Source organism: Equus asinus, chromosome 8 (assembly GCF_041296235.1).
Source record: "Equus asinus isolate D_3611 breed Donkey chromosome 8, EquAss-T2T_v2, whole genome shotgun sequence".
Lineage (NCBI taxonomy): Eukaryota > Metazoa > Chordata > Mammalia > Perissodactyla > Equidae > Equus > Equus asinus.
This window is the reverse complement of record NC_091797.1, coordinates 94,347,603-94,353,602: the sequence shown is the minus strand read 5'-3', so window position 1 is coordinate 94,353,602 and position 6,000 is coordinate 94,347,603.

Genomic DNA, 6,000 nt, shown 5'->3' with positions numbered 1-6,000 from the left:
GTTACCACAGTCAAGTTAATTAACAAATCCTTCACCTCCCATAGTAGCTTTCTTTTTGATGGGAATACTTAACATAAACTCCGTTTTCAACTTTTAAGCATTCAATACAGTATTATTAATTATAGTCACTATTCTTTACTTCAGAAATTACTCATCTTACAACTGAAAATGTGTAGCCTTTTCTGCTTTTCATTTAATCCAGAACAAATTTTAAATTGTGTATCCTAGAAATATCAGGTGCTCAGGAACGATAGAAATGGTTGGATTGGTATTTCAGATAAAAAATGTACCTGTGTTTATTCTCATATGTCAGCTATTAGGCTTCTCGCTCTGAAATTTTCACTCTCAACTAGCTGGGATGCAGGTCATTTTCCTACATATTACATTTTCCAAAGATGGAGAACAATAATTATGACTCTGGCATTCCATCTGCTTTTCCTCTGAAGAAGATTCACCCTGAGCTAACATCTGTGCCAATCTTCCACTATTTCATATGTGGGACACCACCGCAGCATGGCTGATAAGTGGTGTAGGTCTGTGCCCAGGATCAAAGCCACGAACCAAAGACACCAAAGTGGAGCACACCAAATGTAACCACTATAACCATGGGGCCGGCTCCCCTGGATTGCATTTTTGAAGCAAACTATTTCCTCTTTAATGACACACTTCTAGATGTAAAAACACACATGTAGGTAGCAGCAGGTGGACTCCATGGTGTAGGGCGTGAGTTCTATGCAAAAATACGATGATGACTAGTCCCAGCGGTTCTGTGGTGATGGACACCTTGCCCTCCCTTCTGTCGCTCTGTCAGTGAGGAGGTCAAATTTCATAGCAGATGAAAAGTTTTCAGCTCCATTGCTACAGTCCTACAAGAGGGGAAATGTGAGCTCCTGCTCTAGCAGCATGTGCATATGGATTTTGTGAATGCTGTCACAACAAATGGGCTAGTTAACTTTTCTCAAAATATTTGACATTATTTTTCATGTTCCCTTCTCCAATATGTTATGAAGAATTATAAATACATCTTATAATGTTTATTCCTCAATTTATCTCTTTAGAACTTTTCCTCATTTAGAAAAATGTACAGTTTTTAAATTCCAATCTTGAACACTCTCACCTAGAAAATACAAACAGTGGGGACACACCCAGACTGCTCTCATCACATCCAGAGAATCTTGAACCATCCCAACAATAGACAGTACAGACAAACCAGAGTGTGGGGATGAGAGTAGGAATGAGATTGTGAAGTGATTTCCCGCTGCTCTAACGTCTGCTAATTATCCTCCCTAGAGATAGAGTCTGTTGAGAGAGGAAATGACAGCAAGAACATTTCCAGTTTTCTCTGAAAACCTCATGTGGAGATGGAGTTAAGACACGAAGACCCAGAGGGAGGGATGAGAAGTCCCTGGGGACTCAGGAGCAGAGGACAGTTCAGGAGGGATGCGCGTGAGGGATGCTGTCAGTGAAGGTCTGTAGAAGTTGTGAGCAAATTGCTGTGTGGGCTGGTTCAGAGAGAGGAAAATGTGTCTGTGACCAGGGTGAGTATTAATACACTGGCTGTAGATACATCACTAGTAACACAAGCTCACAGTCTGTGAAGTAAGATAAGGATGAGGATGGATGTGGTTACACTGCTCAGCACTTAGTGTGTTCTCAGCAGAGGCAGCACTTACTTTTGCTCATTCCCTGCAGACCCCGTGGGACGTGCCCTTGGGCTCTGTGACCTCATCGTCTGTGTGATCCTGGGATGCCCTGTGCTGGCTCAGGTAACAGGCGCATCCTGCACATTTCTCCTTCCTCTGTTCATGGATAAATCTGGCTGCAGAGGAGTCTCCTGTCCAGAGGCCTCCACAGGAGCTTCTCAGTGAAAAGAGCCTCAGAGCCAAGGTCTGTGGGCCTGGGGATTTTTGTCTCACTTCCTCGTTGTCTGAGACACTGTGAGTAACCAGAGCTGCTCCCACTGCTATCAGCTGTAGCACAGTAATAGTCAGCCTCGTCCTCAGCCTCGAGCCCAGAGATGAGCAGAAGCCCTGCATTGGACGAGGTGTCTTTGGATCCAGAGAAGCGGCTGGGACCCCGGAGCCTTGGTGCTTAACTGAGTCTGAGTAGAAACTCAGGAGATATCGGGCAGGGCTCCCTGGCTTCTGCTGGTACCAGAATATGAGAGAGCTGCCAACACTGACGTCACTGCTCAGGGTGCAGGTGAGTCCGGCTGATGCTCCAGGAGATGCAGAGAGGGAGGGCGGCTGGGTCAGCACAGGCTGGGAGAGGGAACCCTCAGACAGAGACACATGTGGGTGCTGGGGCAGGGGCCAGAGTTGAGCTGCTTGAGATTCTGAGCCAGAGAGGCTGACACAGAGTGTCCACTGCTCTGGGTCCCTGAGGCCTGTCCCTACCTGTGCAGTGAGAGAGGAGCATGAGGATGAGAGGAGTCCAGGCCATGGTGCACTCAGCCCCTGGTCCCCACCGTGGGGCTGGGCTGCCCCAGGCCTCCTTTTCTTCTCCACCCTCTGCCACAGGTGGGGCTGTCCATGCAAATGAGTTTCCATCCTGTGACTGCCCAGAACCTCCCTGAGCCCTGGTGCTGGAGCTCAGCTCACACCACACACTGAGGAAGATGGAGGTCGGCTTCACCCCTTGGGAGAGCCCTGGGAGGAAGCCCCTGCTGAGACAACACAAAGGTCCCTGCTCAGGGGTCTCTGCCAGGCCAGAGAGGACACAGCTGCTGAGTCCCCATCAGTGAGCACAGGGCCCAGCTCTCATTCCTAGGCTACTTTGAGTGAATGGTCCTCACAGAGCAGCTGTGTAGGGACCACAGGGCAGTCCCACAGCATCCCCTGCTGATCACAGGTCACACCCCTCACCATGGTCCAAAACCCTGAGAGCCCAGCTGGTTCTGCAGGTCACCAGGTCACTGCCTCTGTTCACACATTCCTGGAACATGGGATTCCAATACACCGTATGTGATTACTGTAGTTATCTTATTCCCAGAAGGAGTCTCTGTCTGTGGAAGATTCAAAAATGTACAGAAATGACAATTTAAGTTGTTAGTGCCCCCGGAGAATATGCTGCAAACATCACAGCCTTTTATTTGCACGTGCTTTGGAATATGCATACATTTTTAGTGTTCCGTCTCATGTAATAAGGTAATGATTCCAAGGACTCTCATATAAATTTCTTGGTGTTTAATCTCCAACATTTTAGCCAATTTACTTGTTGAGCGAAGTGACAAATCAAAGAAGCACAATGAATCCTAATATTCGAGCTGTGCAGCTCCCATCACGCCATCTTGTATTAGAGTAAAGTCCAACCCGGGAGAGAAAGTCTCAGAACATCATTTGTTGGCTTTCTTCATCCATTTCTCCCTGCTCAGAATCATCTTTTCTATGGACACACAGCTTAGAAACCCCATCATTCTTTCTTTACACCTTTACGCACTCAGGTACTTTGTAGGATTTGGGGTCAAAAAGTTCAATATTAGAATTTCCTTGACCTTGTGCTGGCCCATGAGCTCTATATTTAACATCTTGTTGGCAAATGATTATCTTACATGTTGTTAAGTGAAATGTTGTCTGACACTCACCAAGCTCGCCCATAGTCTTCAGTTTATTTGCTCACAAAGCTTGTCTCCTGTGCTCAGCATTTGCTCCCCCATCCACCTGCTCCCTGAGGGCTCTTTATTCAGCACCTGCAGGCTCATCACCCTCCACTTTCCCTGCAGGAGCCCGTGGAATCCGGTCCGTCTCACTGGTCACCTTCCAGAGGACTCAAGCACTGTCTCTCCTGTTCTACAGACAGTAAGATCAAGGTTGTTACTCAGCATCTCCTCTCAAATCAGCTCGGATCTCAAACTCAAAATGTCCAAAAAGCAGAAATCTTTATCTTTGCTTCAGATCTGCACCTCTTCCTGCTTTCCCATTCAGAAGATTTCAGATATTCCTTCAACAAGGATGTGTTATGTCTGTCTTCTGTTCCAGGAAGTTTTTTGGCAATGTAGATACAGAGTGACAGAACACGGGAAAAATTCTATTCACTTGTAGCTTGGATCCTGGTGTGGGAAACACACAGTGAACAGAGTCACAGAAGAATGTCATCATGTGGCTGACACCACCCTGGGAAGTTTTCAACCTGGGAATCTGGAGCCCACTCCTGAATGCCAAGAACCCTTCACCTCCCCCGGCACATGGACACTGAAGTCCTGGATGTTGTGTCCACAGCCTCCCCCTGGTCCTCACCCCTCCCTGCCCGTTCCAGGTCCCTGAGTGCAGGTGCCCATCCCTGCTCACCCAGCCACGCAGAGCCCCTCAGTGTGGTCTTACCCACCATCTTGTCAACTATATTTCATTCTTTACACTGTATTCAGAGGGATATTGCACACCCATATGTCTGATAAAGGCACCTCCCTGCTTAAAAATCTTCCATGGATTCCCTTCTTATCAAGATGAAGTAAAAATATTAGGTTCCACATCCAAGGTCTCTCTCGACATGGCCATCATGTCTTCCCCTGCCTCCTGCCTCACCTCCCCCTTCTGCAGCCTCTACAAAAGCACAAGCCGGTCTCTTTTGCAAAGGGGACACTTAACCCTGGACCACAGTGTTCCCTCCTCTGGGGGACTTTCTTGTCCTCCTGTCGCTCTCTTGTCCCTCTTCCTTCAGGACAGGCTCACATATCACCTGCTGGATGAATTTTGACCATGCTGAGTGGAGCGACAATTTGTTTTTACTATAATTATTTACAAACAAATTTCCAAACCTAGAACTTTAACCACCTGCGTGCATATTTTTTAACAAAACTCAAGGATAGAAATACTGAACAAAGAATACAAGTATGATTCTTTCTGTCATTATTTTTCCTTATTAATTGAACCTATTTACACACCTCAGAGCAGTGGTTGTGTATTAGGCGATTACTGTTTCTTCAAACATTCAATCTTCCCAACTTTGAGAAAACTATCATCCTTGGATTGAGCCAGACATCCAGGATAAGTGGAGAGACGTGGAGATTTGGTAGCATTTGAATTCAGAGTGTCCTTAATTATGACGCTCTGTGAAATGAGAGCCTGGAGAACTGTTCTTCATGATTATTTAATTTGAAAGCTGTGGTGGACTTGGTCTTCCCTGCGTGTGGTCTAACTCTGTAATCTCTGTGTCCCTTGCAGCACCAAGGACACTAAACTTGTATCAGTTTCCACGATGCTACTTCCCTGAACGCATCGTGTTTCTTTAACCCTTTTGTAATGGAGCACTTCTAATAGGGAACCCTTCACAATGACTTAGCATGAAAATTTAGTTTTAATTTTGTTTGTTTACTGTCTAATAACAGGGTAAGAAACTTCCATTTTATTCCCAATTTCCTGAGAAATTGTTTTAAAATCACAAAGAGGTGTTGAAGTATTGATCAAATTTTTTTTCCCTTGGGATAATCATGGTTCATTTAATGGATCATAGAGTTATAGGATGGAATAATGAACATTGACCATAGCCTCATCCCAAATATAAGACTTCATTTGATTCAAGTTAGTCATAAATATAAAGGCTAATATCATAAAGATTCTAGAAAAATTGTAAAATAACATCTTCATGTCATTGGAATAGACAAAGTTTTCTTAGAGAGGACACAGACATTATCACTCAATACAGAAAAATGTAACAAATCACACTATGTAAATTTAAAATAATATTTTATTGAGGTCACATTGGTCTATGACATTGCTTAAATTTCAAGTGTAGCTTGTTATATTTCAGCTTCTGTACAGACTTGATCAAGTTCACCACCAAATGTCCAGCTTCTGTCTGTGACCATACACAAGAGCCTCTTTACCCCTTTCACCCTCCCCCTGCCCCTTTCCCCTCTGGTAACTGTGAATCTCCTCTGATTATCCGTATGTGTGTTTGTTTATCTTCCACATATGAGGGAATTCGTACAGTATTTGCCTTTCGCTGTCTCGTTTATTTAGCTTAGCATAATACCCTCAGTGTCCATACATTTTGTCACAAATG